This window comes from Falco punctatus (assembly GCF_963210335.1).
Source record: "Falco punctatus genome assembly, chromosome: 3".
NCBI classification, from domain to species: Eukaryota; Metazoa; Chordata; class Aves; order Falconiformes; family Falconidae; genus Falco; species Falco punctatus.
Window position 1 is genome coordinate 117,045,569 of NC_137582.1, and position 17,431 is coordinate 117,062,999.

A 17,431-nucleotide genomic window follows, 5' to 3' on the forward strand; every position below is an offset into this window, starting at 1 on the left:
CAGCATGTGTACACACCTGCATGGGCATGTGTGCCCTGTGTACATGCTTATATGGGCATACACAGCATGTGTACATGTCTGCACGGGCATGTGTGCCCTGTGTGCACACTTGTATAGGCACGCAGAGCATGCGTACACATCTGCAGACATGCATGGCCTGTGTACACGCTTGTATGGGCATGCACAGTGTGTGTACATGGCTGCACAGGCATGTGTGCCCTGTGTACACGCTTACATGGGCATGCACAGCATGTGTACATGCCTGCATGGGCATGTATGCCCTGTGTACATGCTTATATGGGCATGCGCAGCATGTGTGCATGCCTGCACGGGCATGTATGCCCTGTGTATACACCTGCATGGGCATGCACAGCATGTGTACACATCTGCAGACATGCATGCCCTGTAAGCATGCTGTGTACATACAGCCCTGTGTACACGCTTGTATGGGCATGCACAGCGTGTGTACATGCCTGCACGGGCATGTGTGCCCTGTGTACACGCTTGTATGGGCATGCACAGCGTGTGTACATGGCTGCACGGGCATGTGTGCCCTGTGTACACACCTGCATGGGCATGCACAGTGTGTGTACACGCCTGCATAGGCATGCATGCCTTGTGTACATACCTGCATGGGCATGCACCGCATGCACACAGATGTACAGGCGTGCCCCCTTGCTGGGGCACCATCCCTTTGCCCATCCATTCCCCACGTGTGGCTTCCTCCAGGGGTGAAGCTCATGCAGACCCTTCCCTGGGGCTGGGACCTGGCCAGAGCAGCGCTGTCCTCAGTGAGACCTGCCCTTGGTCTGAAAAGGCCCTAAATAAATGGGGGTGTTGGGGGTGCGCAGCCGGGCATTGGCTTGGGGCAGTGGGTGGCTGCTTCTACCCCTTTATCTGCTTTCTCTGTGCTTCACATAATCCTCAGGCAGTCTGAGAGCTGAGACAGTATAAGCCTTGGGGACACCTTGAATTAAAGGGTAATTATTTCATATTTTCCAACTAACTTTAAATAAAATAATAAAAATAACCCCCAACAAACCTAGCCTTTTGTACCAGCCTGCCAGGAGATTTCAGCACGGGGACTTTATAGTCCAAAACACCATAAAACGGAGCCTAAATTACCTAGCTCTCACTTGAAACAATTACAGTTTTTATCTATGGATATTAAAAGAGATGATTGTTCAGTGTAGTTAAAAAATCTTTTCCTTTTTTTTTTTTTTGTAATTTAATCTTTATGGACCTGGGGAGAGCAGCTGTGCGGCTGTCCTGCCAGCCTCGCTGGGGGCTGGCGAGGCTCCTGAGGCTCCTAAAGGATGGGGATAAGGGTTTGGGGGAGATTTGGGGGTGCACAGCTGGCGGAGAGGCATGGAGGGGCTCAGGCAATGCCCATCCTCGGGGCTGGGAGAGCGTCGCTGCCTCCTGCACCCCTGGGCTGATGTGCTCCAGCTCCCGCCGGGCTCCTCCAGAGCTGCTGCTTTCCACCGAAATTTGGCCACTGTCGGAGGAGCTTGGCGCAGGGTTTGGGCTGGTTGCCGGTGGGAAGCATCATTCCACTGATTCTTCATGTGGGGGCATTTGCTCCTCTAGACCTTCCCCCGTGCCGGGGGGGAGAAAAGGGCTGGGATAAAGTTTGAGGGGTAGGAAGGAGCCCGGGGTGGCCACCTCAGCTGCATCCCTGCCAAAGCCACCCCGGCTCCGTGGTGCCGCTCCTGGTGCCCAGGCACCGCTGCCCTGCTGCTGCCGCTCTAATCCCAGGTAATTGGATTTACAGGGAGTGCTGTATCCAATTACAGAATCCTAATTAACGGACCAAAGTTACAAGTGCAATGTGTCTTGCTTTCAGCAATTATGATTAATTTTGCCAGAATACACATGCAGGCGTTGATTACAGGATCTGCGGGCAAACAGGAGCTGAATGCTGATAATTGAGCCGTCAGTGAGGAGGGACATTGCGGGCTCGCAGGGGTGACAGCCACAGCCCTGGGAGCAGAAGGTCTTGCTGCCACCAGCCCAAGGACCACCGGGCAGGGCTGGGTCCCTGCCAGCTTCTCCCTGGGGTGCGAGCACGTTCCCTCTGGCTTTGGGAAGAGATGCAGGATGCAAGGCATCACCGGTGCCCTGGCCCATGCGTGGGGATGTGTGGCTGCTCCATTCACGGAGAACCAGCCTGCAGCCCCGGAATTCCCAGGGATGCCCTAGGATATTTTATGCATTGACAGCCCAGACATGGGGACCAGGAGCAGCATCCCTGTGCACTGTGCAGTGCATCCCCTTTACTGCACCGGCACGAGCCCCTCACCAGGCTTTCCCACTGCAGGAGCTGGTCTGTGGTTGTTTATTGCTTTGCCAGGCTCGAGCAGCTCCAGCTCTGCTTGGGCTGAGCTGTGCTGGCAGCGAGGTGCAGCCGAGCCGTTCCCAAGGAGGGCTGGGGGAACACCAGCCACGTGTTGCCTTGTGCTGTGACAAGTGCTTGGCTGGGAAGCTCCGCTGCACTGCTGCTGCAGAGCCAGGTGCCTGCCCTGCGGCAGGGAGAGGTTTCATTGCATTTTCTCTCCTTTGAAAAAACAATAAAACCCACCCAACCGCCCAAAAGGACCAAGGGCATGAGAAATCACCGTGGCTCCAGTGGTCCCTGGGCTTTGCCTGCACCTGAGCCCTTGCTGCAGCATCCAGCATCGTGCCTGCCCCATGCCAAGGGACAGCTGGGGCTATGTGCTCCCCTGCCAGGCATCCTCCCGATATCTACGGCACGCATGGCCCTGGCAAGGGCTGCCCCGGCCGGGGAGAGCACTTCTCTGTGCTGCGCCGTGCCTTATCGCTCTGTTTGCTGTTGCTTATTATCTTGTTCCCAGGCAGCCGTGAGTCCCTGGCTCGGGACATTAATCCAGCGCAAGGCAGAGGCTTATCCAAATAGGGAATCTGCCTTGGTGATTTTTAAACAAAACTTGATAAATCCTTCATGAAAGGAGAAGAGCTTTCATCTCCAAAGGTCCCATCTTGGAGCTGATGAGTGATAAACGCTCCGGCACTGCACATCTTCATTTGCTGCACGTTTTCTCCCTGGGAGCCCGGGCTGCACACATTTACTCTTGTTCTCGCTGTGTTTTTTCCTGCTATTGCAGCTTGATAGAGAGATCCCAGCCCAGGGACCGGCCCTGGGATGCTGCGCCCCAAGGCCACTCTGCTGGTTTTGGTGTCCCTCATGAGCCAGGATTTGGTGTTTGGGCAGGGTCCTGGGGACCTGCGAGTGGCCCTGATGGGCAGGAGGGACCTTCCCTCCACCTGCACCTGGTGTGACCCTTTGGTCCCTTCCTGGGAGCATCCCCGTGGCTCTCTGCCTCCTGCCAACGTGGCAAGAGGGGACACCTGCCCATGTCGCCGCCAGCTGCCCTTCAGCCTCAGCCCTCCGTCCCCCTCCCGTTCCACTTGGCCCTGAGGCTGCTCTGCGGTGCCCGGATTCAGGAGCGGCTGGGATGGGGTGGTGGTGCTGAGCGGGGTGGCTGGCACCAGCCTGGACATTTCCTGGCTGCCACAGTGGCCGAGGGCAGAGGGGCTTGGACCACCCTTGGCCCCGCAGCCGCTTTCCCCTGATTGTCTGCTCCTGCCCAGGCAGCAGGGAAGCGCCAAGTGGAGTCTCCAACCAGCACTCGGAGCCACATCTCTGGCCTCTCCATCTCCTTTTGTTCCCAGCCCTTGCTGCCTTCCTACCCTCCTTCCTCTTGCTCTCCTTCCTCCAAGTCCCCCCACTCCTTTGACACTCACGTGGGGCTTTGATCTCCTCCGGAAAGCCCCTTCCTCACACTGAACCGACTGCAGTGCCTCAGCAGAGACTTATTAAAATAGATGAAGAGCTCCCTTTGATCGCCGTGGTGCTCCAAAGACCTTTCCCCACTGCGAGGCTTCAAGCGAAGCCGTCTGCCTTTCATCCCAGCGCTGGCGAGATGCTCACCAGGCTGGAGACCAGGAACTGCCGGGGCCGCCGCTTGCCTTCCAGGGAAAGGCTGGGGGATCCTGGCCCTTGGTGAGCCCAGTGTGGATGGAGCGGAGCTGCGGAGCATCCCTGGCAGTTCGGTACCCGCTGCAGAGGGATATCAGGGCATCCGGCAAGGACACGGGCTTATAGAGACGCACCAGGGAGGAGTGTTGCTGAAACGCTGGGGAAAACAGAAAGGAAATGACAAGGTGAAGATAAAAACAATTCTGGGGAAAAAAGAGAAAGGGTTAGAAAGCAAAAGAGAAGGCAGCCAGGGTAGCTGCCCCCCTGGGCAAAGCAGGAGCTTGTTAGACCTTTATAACGATATGTCTGAATTTGATAAAATCTGAATAATTAATCCTCTTCCCCCTCCCCCGTGGATCGGGCTCTCTGTGCACTTGCTGCTGCTGAGCTGATAAGTGGGGGAGGCCCTGCCCCGCGTGGGATGCGGAGATGTGAGGGGTGACAGTGCAGGGATGTGGGGATGCAGGGACGTGGGACGTGGGATGTGGGGATGCGGGATGTGGGGTGTGGGATGTGGGATGTGGGATGGCATGGGGGGGTCCCCCAAAGGAAGCGGCCGGACTTGGGAGCCTGCCTTCGCCCCCATGGTGAGGGGGGAAGCGAAGGTGACAGCCAGGGCATCCTGCAGGGCCACAGGAGACCTCGGGGGACATCAGGGGCCAGCCATGCTCCTGCTCTTTCCCACGCTGGCTCCTCCAGCTCCATCCCCACAGGAGCCAGTGTGGTCTGCAGGGAGCCAGCATGCCAGCGCTCCCGAGGCAAATATTTGCCCAGACTGCTAAAATGAAGCGAATCCTGCTAATTACAATTAATTAACAGCCAAGCAGGCAGCCGTTGCCCCACGCTCCATGGCCCTGCTGTGGGCACGCTCATGCTCAGAGCCAGCATGGTGGCTGCTACCGTCCTGGTGAGGACTGTCCCCAAAACCTGGCGTTGTGCACGTGGCATCTGCCCTCCTGGCGAACGGCAGTGCCGAGGGTGGCACCGTGGCACCGAGGATGGCACCGTGCCACCAAGCATCGCACCATGCTGCCACCCAGGGAGGGCCACAGCCGGCAAAAGCCCCGTGAGCCACATCAGCCCTCCGTCCCACCACGGTCCCGGGTGGCAGACTGCGCTGAGGCCTTAATAAGACGTGATTCACACACTGTGCTTAATTAGCAATTCAGTTAACGGTTTGTAATTCAGGCACGACCCTGATTGCATCCGAATGCTACTTTATTTCTTCTCTGCCGCTTGCATTCTGAGCACTAATTATGCCTCTTTGGATGCTAATTGCTTCCCAGCCCTCTGCCGCTGTCTTTCCCGAGCAACATTTATTTTTCATGCGTCCATGTGTTTAAACTAAGAAAAGCTGCGGGGGGGGGTTGGTGGTGGTGTGTGTGGGGTGTGGGAGAAGGGAGCTGCATCAGTCCAAGGCTTCGCCAAGATCAAACACGCCGGGAAGGTGAGCTGGGACACGCAAGTGCTGCTGCTGCCTTCGTCGCATCTCCAGTGGGAAGGAGGGAGCGCGGGAAAGAGGCAGGCTGCCCTCTCCTCCTCCTCCTCCTCCTCCAGCCCTGGCTCTGTCCTGCATCAAACCCCTCTGTCCACAGGCTAGCCGGGGGTCCTGGAGCAGGTGGTCCACCAAGGCTGGTTGCTCCTTGCAGGCTGCTGGCCCAGACGGGGCTTTCCAGCATGGATGGAAACCCCCTGTGCAAAGAGCCAGGCTGGGTTAGGGATGAACATGTGCATAAGGGGACCAGTTCCCCAGTGTGGGGACCAGTTCCCCAGTGTGGGGCAGGCAGGAGGTGTCCGTGGAGGGTGCAGGGTTGAGTGGCTCTGGAGATGACACGTTGGTGAGGCTGCGGGCTGGTCCCCGTGGCATGGGGACAGGGCTGGGCTGCAGGCAGATGGCAGGGTGTCATCCCCACGGCGTGGCAACAGATCGGGGATGCCATTGCGGCGGTGAGCCAAGGCAGCAGCTGGGACTCCTGATTTTTGCCTACTGCGCACAGGTGGCAACGGGGATGGACCAGGGGGAACATTGTGGGGACCTCCACTGCCCATGGCCCCCCAGGGTGACCCTCCCCAGGGCTCTCTTCAGACTCATCCCTCCTTGTCTCTGCCAAGCTCCTTAGTGAGGATGGGCTATTAATGAGCCACCTGAGCATATGCAAGAGCCTCTCCTGCTTTGTGCCAGCTGGGAAGTGTCCCTGGGAAGTGTCCCTGGCCATGCAGCCCCTGGCCACAGCCCCTTCATTGCCCATGTAGGTCCCTGGGTTCCCTGTCTGTCCCAGCTCCCTGCTCCAGACTGCTTTGGGGGGGTGCTACTGGCAGGGCTTAAATATTCCCCAACTTCCACCCCTTCCCCAGGCAATCCTGCAGCAGCTGGGTCCCTGCATGGGGCCAGCAGCCCCAGTCCCCCCACTGTGTTCAGCCCCAGTCCCTCCACTGTGTTGCTGTGGGGCTGTCCAGCTGCCTATCTGGGTGGGAGCTAAGCCCTCTAAATTCACTGCACACGTGCTGGTCAAGGTTCCAAAGCCAGCTAAGGGCAAAGCAAAGCCGGGGGGGGGGGGGGTTCACTGGTGTCTGCTTTGCCAAGCTGCTGGGCAGCTGGCTCTGGCAAAGGGGGTTCTGCTGCTGGAGAGGGCAGGGAGCTCCCACCGAAGGGGCACAGCCCCCCGGCACCGGCAGCATCCCCGCAAAACCCCAGTGAGGGGTCCCAGCACACAGCCCGTGGCTCTCTGGGAGCCCACCTGCACCAGGGCAGCAGTGATGGGAGTGTGAGGATTAATTGGGTGGGTAATTAATTCCCACTGCTCTGGCCACCGACATACCTGAGCATCGGTTAGGGTTAGGGCAGTGGCAGGCAGCTCAGGGGAGCCGAGCCAGCCCTCTGTGTCATCCGTGGAGCAGCAGGACCAGTGACAACCATGGCCAGGAGGGTGAGTCCAGACAGCTTTGTGCTTTATCGCTCCGTGCCTCAGTTTCCCTAATACCTGAGCACTCCCCCCCCCCAAAAAAAAAAAAAAAAACAAACAAACTGGGGGGAGTCTCCCTTTAGGAGCAGAAAGAGCAACTCTGCCAGGACCCAGATTGCAGCACCTAAATGGTGCCAGGCAGGGTGAGGGTGAGCAATAGCATCCTGGCGGGCAGGACCCCCTCAAGCACCCAGCCAGGGCTCTGCAGCCTGTACTGGGGGTGCAGGATGAGTCCCCCCTCTCCCCTGGCTCAGCCTCCTGATGCATCTCGCCGGTGAGATAGAGGCATTGCTTTGCCTCGGCGTGGGTGCAGCCTCGGCGTGGGTGCAGCCTCGGCGTGGGTGCAGCGTGGCCACCCAGGGCATGGTGCTTGGTGCTCACCAGCCGTGCCTGCAGCCGGCTTTGGGTACGGTGCGTGTCGTTGCTGGGGTCACCCACCCTGAGGAGGAGCTACAAGTCTCCTGCTTTTCCCTCTTCATTTATTTTTTTATGTCTATTTTGTTACGGCGAACAGAACTGGCTCCTCAATTTGGGCTTTTTATCTCGCTGGGTGTTTCTTTCTTGCCTCTGCTTTGCATTAGTGCTCAGGGCCACGGGTGGGTGGGGAAGGTCCCGTTGCTCCCGCTGCCCCATGCACGGGATGGAGCGGAGCTACCGACAGCTGCCCCGTGGCGCGGGAGCTGCCAGTGTCAGGATGAGCCCACTGCCCACCGGGACCCCGGACGAGGAGTGGGGGTTGCAGGTCTACCAGTGCAATTCTCCCCCGCTTGCTGAGGCCCTGGGGCACGGGTGGGTGGGTGGGCACCCACCGATCCCTATAGGATTTGGTGGCACAAGGGGAGCTGGGCTTGGAGCAGAGGCTGGGGGCTGCCGGGACGGTGGTTTTGGGGACCCTGATGGGGCCACCCAAGTTGGTGGCAAATGTCGTGAGCACGGGGCAGGGGCACGCGTAGCACACGTGTGTTGTGTGCACACTGGCACTTGTGGGACCCAGTCCAACCTGTGGGGCCCATGGGTGCCACTGGGAAGCCATGGGTGCTGCAGGGAGCTCTGCTGCAGGCATTGGGCATGGTGCAGAGCGAAGGAGCCAAGGAGCTTAGAGGCAGCTTTTATTGCCCTCAGTAATGACTTTAGCGCTAACAGGTATTTAATTAGCTCAGCCACTCTCGTTAATGGTATTGCAGGGCCGTGAGCTGTGGTTAAGACAGCCAGTGCGGTGCAGGCGAGCGTCTGGGCGCTGTTAAGGTGCCTGCAACAAGCAGCAAGACCTGGCCAGTCCTCTTGCCCTGCCTTTGGGTTGGCCTTGTCCTGCTCCGTGCCTCAGTTTCCCCATCGCTGACAGAGCACGGCCACGCGCAGGGGCACATTCAGGCTGCAGGGCCAGCTGGTGCTGGGGGCAGGGGCTGTTCTGGGGCTGTGCCGGGGTGGCTGAGGACTTTGGATGCGTGGGAGGGTTGCAGTCACCAGCCAAGGTCACACCACCCTGCATCACACCATGAGGGGGGACCCCGCCATTCATCCTCTTGCTCCTGCCAGCCCCTGGGTGCCCCCAGCACCCCACGGATGAGGCCTGAACCAAGACCTCTGTGTTTTCACACCTCTCCCAGCATGGACCCCTGGTGCCGTGGGAGGGTGAGGGTCACTAACGCTGCCGGTGCCGGAGGATCCGCTAACCCGTTAGCATTTTGCCTGGTGTTTCATGAATAATTAATGGCGAGAGAACCCACAGAAGGGTCCCGCAGCACCACCGAAAGCATGAATATTCATCTGCTTGGGGAGATGCAGGCAGAGACCGGCTGAGTGGCAGCTGTCAATCTCCCATCCCAGGCAGGGGAGCGGGCACCCTGGGGCATCCCTGCCGGGAAGGACGCACCCAGCATGGTGCTAGGGTCCCTAGGGTCCTGCTGAGCCCCACCATGGGCTGGACCGATGGCGGTGGGGCGCAGGAGGTGGGCACTGACCTGCAGGCACTGGGATTTGAAGCTGGGAGGTGGGATTTGGGCTGGTTTGGAGCCTGGCACCTGGCTTCGAGCGCAGAGGAAGAGATCACCAGCCGTCTCGCTGAGGCTGGATGCGGCTGCGTGCAGCCAGTGAGGGTTAAATTGCCGCTGGGATGGGAGATGCTGCCTCTTGATTAGTGTCTGCATTGCGGGACATTAATGCAAAGCGTTATTAAGCAGCTGTTTCCCAGGACCGCCTGACCAGGCTGGTGTTGGTGGGGTCTGATGGTGGAGACCTGCTGGGGTGCTGGGTGCTCCCTGGTGGGGTTGCAGCTGCTTGCAAACCCCCTGCCCAGCTTCTCCAGGACCAACTTTGGGCTCATCCCACCCCAGTTTGGTGCTGGGCTGCAGGAGAGCCTGTGGGTGCTGGTGGTGGGGCCGTGCATGCACCTGTGAGCCTTGCATTCGGGGATATATTGACGCAATCATGTTTATTTGTTTAAAATATTTGGCAGTCGGTGAGGGAGCAGAAGAATGTAAAACTGTATTTGCATTGGATTCCTGCTGGATGGCCCTGCCACCCCGGCAGCGACTCACCAATTAAATATCCATCAGTAACAAGGAAAACAAACTCACGGATCCCTAACGCTCCACATTAAAAGTTAATAATACAGCCAGCACCTGCAGCAAGAGAGGCAAATTAAGAGCAGCACTTGGAGTAACACAGTAAACGGAGGAGGCAGCAATTAACAACCATAAAAAGATGAAGAGAAACAATTAGGAGGGGGTTGAACACCGTGGAAGTTGCCACGCTGCTGGTGGAGCTGTGCGGTGCCCGACGCCTTCGTTCGCTGCTGCCCTTCCCACTGTGCCGGGAGTTTCTGCAGTGCTTTGCTGGGTCCCCATTTGCAGACCCCGGTGCAGAGGTCTACAGGGCTGGGGTTAAATCCTGCCCCTTCCCAGCCCATCCTTCCCTTGGACTGTGAGGGGGTGCCCATCCCCAGCTGGGAGAGCCCCACAGCCCCCCCGGGTTGCCCCTGGCCCCAGCACACGCAGGAGTGACGCTGGCAGCTCCCTCCCCTGCTTGCATTGATCCAATATATTAAGCTATTAAATTATTTTGCTGTTTCAGAGCTTGGTCAATAAACACTGAAGCTATCGGAGGAATGACCTTTCCTGCGGGCTGCTCTTCGGCACGAAACCCACATTGCCAGGTGTGGGCTTTGGATGCTGCTCCGGGACCTCTCCCTCTTCCCCCTCCTGCCTTTGGGATGATCCTCCTGGAAAAATGGGGAGCTGAGGGTGGTTTTGCAGCACCAGGTTGGCTTGTAGCCACTGCTGGGGTGGTGGGATCAGGGAGATGCTCCCAGCTCTGGGCTGCAGCAGGTGGTGAGGCAGGATTGGGGGTGCTGCCCTGGGGTGTGATGGGTTTTGTGATCCAGGAGCTGGTGGTGGCACCTGGGGAGTCACGGTTCCCCCAGGCGCTGGGTTTTCTGCATCGGAAAAAATAGGTAAAGCTGGGAGAGAGAGAAAAGGGGGTTTATTTTGCTGCATTAACCTTAAAATGAGGGGTGGAGGAGGATTAGGATGGGGAGCCTGGCCTCATGTTTGCACCGTGACCGTGGCACCGATCTCCCAGCATCTTGCCCTGGACCACTCCACATCCCAGCAATGGGATGGGACCAGCCCCAGCCTGTGCAGTCAGGGAAGCCAAGGCACGGTACTGGGGAGGGCATCTCCCCCATTTGGGGGACAGTGTTGAGGTTTTAAAGGATCTGCTGTGGGTTTGGGAAGTGCTCCCAGTGTATTGAGCCCTTCACCATCAAACATGGGGATGTTTTCTGTGTGTGTGTGTGTGTAAACCTGTGCTACATCCGAGCTGGAAGAGAAGCAGGTGCAATAGATCCTGGTGACAGCAGGGCTGAGCAGGCTTTCGATTTTCCAGGAGTTATTTTGAAATGTGGCTTTTTTTGTTGTGTTTTTTTTTTTTTTTTTTTTTTTAAATGGTTATATCTCAGTGAAAAAGGGAAAGCTGATATCTCTGAATATGCAGGAGAATCCTTCCTTGCAGGCTTTAAACAGAAAGTAAAATGTTTTAACTATAACAATAGAATATTATTAGAATGGCACCGGCAGGACGGAGACTGTCGCTGCTGGCGTAGCCGCAATGAAAGAGGAATAAAATCAAACCCTGAAAGCCGCCCGAAAGCTCAAAGCCAAACAGCTGCTTCCAAGCCCTGACTTTTTCTATTACAGATACATTTTTGGAAAGCAAAAGATTTCCATTTTGGAGCATTTTTTTTGATCTGACAGATTACTAAATCCCTTGATTTTTGGATGAGAAAAGTGAGTGGCTGGGGGGAGTGTTGGTTAAAATAGCCCCTGATTGCTCCAGCTTTCACCCCAGGCCACACGTGCAGCGGGAGCTGCATCTCCATCGCAGACCCTGCCAGGCTAGGGGGAGATCGGCTTATTAATAAACTTAATGAGATGAGTAACATTGGCGGCCGCTAATAAAACGAGAGCAATATCTCCCATATTTCACCGCTGGAATCTGAATTACTGTGTATCACCACCACTTACCGTTCCTGTAAAGCTTTATATCTCCAAAATGCTATAATGTCATTAGCAACTAATTGATTTTTTGCAACATCTTGGCGAGATAGTGAAGCAGGATCCTCGTTTTGCAGCGAGACAAATTGACTGGCCACGCAGCTGAGTCGGTGCCCAGCTTTACCAGCAGCCCGCGGCACGGCTGGGGACCCTGCGCTGGCTCCCAGATATGAATTATTTCCCCCCCCACCCCCCGCCCCGACCCGTTTTTCTTGGATTTCAGCATCCTGGCTGCACTGCCTGCAGGGTGATGGGCTGAGAGGGGTGGGAGTGGGGTTGGCTTTTCCATCTCTCGTGCTGGAAAGGAGCGTCAGGGCTTGGCAGGGAGCAGCCTGGCTCTCCGGCATGTACCCAAAATCCAGAGCCACGCTGGGGATGTCCCAGCTCTGGCTGCCGGCATCTGTGGCAGTTGCCTCTCCTCCGGTAACCAGGATTTATGCCAGTGAAACAGGAAGCCGGAGGGAGAGATAAATTAGAATTATTTTTAATAAAATGGGGATCATTTTTAATCACGTTTAAGTTATTTTTCTTTAGCCACCTCGCACAATGTAGATTTCCCTGAAAAATGGGGAACTTTCATCTCTCTCTGCTTGGAAATTAATTCCTCCCTGACAGCCGTGGTGCTTAATGTAGATAATAACTATTAGTTCTACCCCAGACAGCACACTCGGTCCTGCGGGGCCGGGGCTTTCATTTTTCTCCCTGGATTAGACTAAGTCCTTCGACAGGCAGCGAAGCCTTTGAACGGGGAGGGGCTGGGGGGGACATGTGTGTTGTTAAGCCATAGGGATGCTCCCCGTCTCCATCCCTCTCCCCATCCCTGTGCGCGGTGGTTAGTGCTGAGCTGGCAGCATCATGCGGGGCAGCCCAGGGATGCGGGTTTTGTGTGGGTGATGGGTCTTGGTACTGCAAATGGGGGGATTTGGGGGTGGTCTTGGGGTGTCCCCCCCAGGCTGCACCATCTCTGTGCCTCTCCATGGCTGGGACTTGCTGCTGCTGTGGGCATCCTCCAGATGCATCACGTCAGAGCAACGGGACCCACGCCCTGATAAAAAGGGGTTGTAAATATAAATTTAATGGAGCCTGAAAGCTGGCTGTTTCCTCGGCACGTCTCCCTGGCTGGGATTTCAGGGCGTGTTTGTGAGAGGCTCCTGGGATTCACAGCGGTGATGGGGATAGGGCTGGAGGATGCTGCTCACGGGAGCCCTGGCTAAGGGGTTTGGTGCCTGCCCTCCACAAACCTCGGTGACATCGGAGAGAAATGGGAATAGAAATTCTCACAGAGGGGAGGCTGGAGAAGGACCCAGCTGGAGTCTCTGCCCTAGAGAGCACCGAGCAGGGCTTGGGGAGGGCACCCGTGGTGCTTTTGTGTTCTTGTGGCATTGCAGGAGTGTGGGACCAGCTGGCAGAGCCCCTTTTGCCCAGTATCTGCTCTCCCTGGTGACCCAGGAGATGCTTGGGGGCCACTGGGGTCATTGCCCAGCGGGGTCAGGGCTCCTGAGGGGGCTGTCTGTGCCCAGCAGCCCTAGCATCACCTCTGCCAGCACTTCATCCATCCATCCCTGAGTGTGGAGCCACGCTTTTCCCTCCCTGGAGTCACTAATCCCCTCCTACCACTCGGGCAGAGATAATCTCCCTCCATCAGCCGAAGCCCATGGGGCTGCAGCAAGAGCTGCTTAAAAGCAACACAAAGAAGCTGGCAGTAATTTAGGTGCAATAAGGGCTTTCTGCTGCTTTCCCCACGCAGGGCCATCCTCCCCTTGCATCCTCGCTTCACCAAGACGTGGCAGGTAATCGCTGCCTCTTTCCTTGCTTCTGGGCTGGTTTGCAAAGCCGTGTTTTAAACAGACCTCTCCTGGCCCACGAGGCTCTGCTGGAGCTGGCTGTGCTTCCCAAGCAGGGCTGAGAGTAGAGGGGATGGAAAAGTCCCTACCTTTCTTGCCAGAGCCCGGAGAGCCCTTAAGGGAACACTTTTATCCTCTTCATCCCTGCAGGCATCTTACTGGCATCTCTGCTGGGCAGAGGCGCTCAGGGCAGGGATGCTGACGCTGAGCTGAAGTGCAAAGCTGAGATCCTGGGGTGCCTGACTGCTTCTCAGCCTCCCTCTGCTCCAAGGGGATCGTCCTGGGTCTGGCATCACCCATGCTGGGGGTCCTCCATCGCCCACCCTGTCTCTGAGCACGGCCAAGCGTTGTAGATGGTGCAAAGCCTTTTCCCCACACAGGATGGGGGTGCTGTGGCTGGTGTGGGGTGCCAGGGCTGCTGCCTGCCCTGGGCTGCCCAGCTGGTGCTGGCTCAGGGCTCACAAGGGGTTTTGGGGGAGCAGGGACTGGGATGTGAGCCACCCATCGATGCTCTGCATCCCACTGGCTCCAGCATGTAAGCACCAGGGTGGCTGTCCTGGTACCACCAGCCCCTCACCAGCGCCTGCCGCATGGTTATTGTAACAGCCATCACTGCTCTGGCACAGGCAGATCACAGGGGCTTTGATCCCAGGTGATTTTCTTTTTGGTGCGATTTCACATTCATTAGCTGCACCATTTGCTTACTTAAAGCATTGAAAAACACCCCAAAAGCTGGAGTTTTTGGTAAAAGGATGCCTTCCCTAAAGGGATGGGTGATGATACCCTCCTGTCCCCCCTGAGATGTTGTGCAGAGGGGATGCAAACAGCTCTGGGCCTGGAGCAGAATGGGGCCCAGGTGGTGCGTGATCCCTGTTGATCCCTGGGCTTTGGGATGCTCTCACTGATCCCTTAATTAAGGCTTGTAATGAAGATGTGAGGATTCAGCGACTGGAGCCATTGGTCTCTAAATAACCGCCAGCTGAACCGAACAGCATCTTTGCTCCCCCCGTGGGGGTCCAGGGGTGGGTGCCCGAGGTGGAGGCTTGTGCTGCTCCTCACCCACGTGATCTCCCCTCTGCGGCTGGAAAAGGTTCTTTTAATCAGGGGTAATTTTATGCATCATTAATATCAGGCCTGATTATAAGGAATGAAAGTTCAGCCGAGGAAAACATGAAAGGAGGTGGCAGCCACCCACCTGGTCTCCCCTCGCCATGGGCTGGGGAGGGCGCATGGGGGGGTCTCCAGCTTTGTGCTCAGCACTTTGGCATTCCTTCTGTCCCCGTGTTCCCCCAGAAGGCTGCATCTGGCCAAGGTGACAGGAGCCAGGAGACCTCCATCCTTCAGGGACCCTTTGACTGTGGGCGTTCATTAGGAGACTGGGGACAAAAGGGGTCTCCCGATGCCGGAGCAGCCGGAGCTAGGGAGAGCAGAGGAATTTTGGGGAGCCCCGTGCAGCCCTGCATGCCACAGGCAGGAGGGATTATTCTCGTTCTTCGTTAATACCATTTTATGCATGTAACGTGCTTTTGTAGTCTCTTCTGCATCAAAGGAATTTATTTCACAGGCGATGCATCAAACGCCTTGAAATCCCCGCTCAGCAGAGCCAGTGATGCTCATCGCCCCTGGGGCATCCTCCTGTCCTCTGGTGGTGAAGGGTGATGGGCAGGATTTGGGGCTGGACACTGTGACAGGGCTCAGCCGGACCCCCGGGACCAGCCCACGGGCAGATGTGATGGTGGGGGGCTTTGCTGGTGCGAGATGGGGCATACTGGGGTTTCACCCAGGCATTTCGTGTGGCTGCTCCACTCCCAGGGAGGGAGTGCAAGGGTGAGCAGGGACATGGCAGCAGCAGTGGGCTGAGCAAATAGTTCCTTGGAGAAAACCCTGTTTCTTCCTCCTCTTCCTCTTCTTCACCTTCTCCTGCTTGCTTTCCCTTTGAGTCTAGGAACAGCTGTAAATCAGAGCCTCCGTGAGGAAAACAACATCTGTTTACCCTCCTTGGGCATGGGGGTCATATAGGGAGAAGGAGAAAAAGGTGCCCGTCTGCTGCCCCAGGGGTTTATTTTTATTTCCTTATTTATCCCTGGGCTGGTCCCAGGCACAGCAGGTCCCCGTGGCTGAAGCTCCTCTGGATGATGCTTCCCCACTCCATCCCCTCGGCTCATTCTGGGAGACAAGGATGGAGAGGGGCAATTCTCATTATGCTGGGTGCTGAAGGAAAAAAGAAAAAAAAAACCCAACAGCACAAGTTTTATTCCTTGAAAAGTGCAGGGTGTAAAATCTAAATGCCAAAAGGACCTTTACTGATGGGGTGTAAATTTATGAGGCTTCACCCCAATAAAACTGAAAAATGTCTGTATCCCTTGGGTGCTAATCACCATCGAGAGCCGGTGCCAGGCTGGGGAGGGGAAAGGTTCCTGCTGCTGGGATCTCCCAGTGGAGATCGCACATCCCAGTGAAACTGCAAATCCCCCGGCGGGGAAGTGCTGATGAGTACGAAATAAATTATGGTTAATTGGATCAAAACATCTCGGCGGCTTTGTTTCCTCGCTGCTGCCGAGCCAGGGGGGAACCTGAGCGCTTTGGTCCCCAGCTGCCAGGTGTGGGACATCGGTGGCACAAGGGGGATGGGGACTGCCCGTGTGACAGCCACGCACTGCAGAGACTGCGCGGAGATGTCTGGTTAGCCACGAACATTAATAAGGTGCGTGTTTAATTAAATACCATTTTTTTTCACCCCATCCTCCCATCCCCTTCCTTCATCCTTTCCCAAGGAAGAGGCTGTGATTGAGTACCGCTCTTTAACTGCCCCAAATTTTGGAGTAAAATATAAAAAGTCCAAAGTTCCCTTCTAATATTAACTGTAATGAGATAAACTTAATTGAACATTTTTACGATGTCATACTCATTTCCCTTTTTAATGAGGTCCTTCTTCCATAACAACATGAAACCATATGATGGTGATCTTCCACGAGCAGTTCGTTACCGAGAGCACTGGAAGCCAGAATTAGCTGGAAGGTTTGGAGATGCTGAAGCAGCTCCTGTTCGGGGCTTTGAGGGAGGCAGCAATGCTGCAGTGGGGTGCGGGGGCAAAATCCTGGTGGCCCCACAGCTCGGAGGGAGGAGGAGGGGGTGATGCCAGCCCTGGCCAAGCCCCTCGCCCCTTGCTGCTGGGTGCTTTCCCTTCCCCATTGCTACTGTATCCAAATCAGGAATTAATTGCACTTAGCAACACAAACAACATAATAAAATAGAGAAAAAAAAATAGGATGAAAGATGAGCTAGGGCTTTGATTTAATGGCCTGCTGGCTAGGGAGTTGTTGGGAATTCATGGCATTGGGCTGATGGGGATGGAGGGTCTTTGCAGGCCTGAGGCAAGACCCCATGTGAGGGGGGAGGGCTGTGTCCACCCCCTCCCTGGCACTGTGGGCATAGGGATGGCTGGAGCATCCCTTCACCGTGTGGTCCTGCAGCTGTGCTGGGAGTCAGCGCCCAACTGGGACCCGCTCGGGCATGGCCACCCTGTTAGTGACAATGTCAAAGACGGCGCTGAGCAATCCCTATCTCTTCCCTGCTCATCCCTGCTGCAAAAATCCAGGGATTGAGCTTTTTTTTCCAAGCTGCCCAAGCCAGTATTTCAAAGGATTGACTAAAAGGGCAGGAGAAGGCGGCTGGGCATGGGGGAAGAGGAGATGTGGGGGGTAGGAGCACAAATGGGCACCGCTCGTGTGCCAGCTTGTGTTTGCTGAGGCTCAGCACCCATGGGCTTCCCGTGGAAGCCGGGCAGGATGGGTGCCTCACCCAGCACCCGCAGGCCTGAAACTGGGGCATTGCACAGGTTTGTGTGCAACGTTTGCACCTCAGTTGCTCCGCGGTTGCTTTGCTCCCTCCGGGCTTTGAGTAGGTATTTTGCAGGGGAGAGCACTTAGTGCATTAGCAGCGGTTTCTCCGCACATACAGCCGGGCTGTAATTAATCATTCATACAGCTCTGGGACCCCTGGCATTGTTCGGAGGGAGTAATTACACCTCTCCCGCTCCTCTTCCTCACCGCCGTGGCCCTGCTCCCCCAG

At 56.5% G+C, this 17,431-nt stretch overlaps 1 protein-coding gene and 1 long non-coding RNA gene across 12 annotated transcripts in view; one reads left to right on the plus strand and one right to left on the minus strand.

Annotated features, from left to right (window-relative positions):
• Positions 1 to 6,410, minus strand: part of LOC308060537 — a 34,161-nt gene extending 27,751 nt beyond the window's left edge. Inside the window, exon 1 of the long non-coding RNA XR_013926770.1 lies at positions 17 to 6,410. This is a non-coding gene — a long non-coding RNA (uncharacterized lncRNA). The remainder of the gene's footprint in view (positions 1 to 16) is intronic.
• The window catches only part of ADGRB2 (adhesion G protein-coupled receptor B2), a 118,119-nt gene that overhangs the window by 25,069 nt on the left and 75,619 nt on the right, over positions 1 to 17,431 (plus strand). The window lies entirely within an intron of this gene.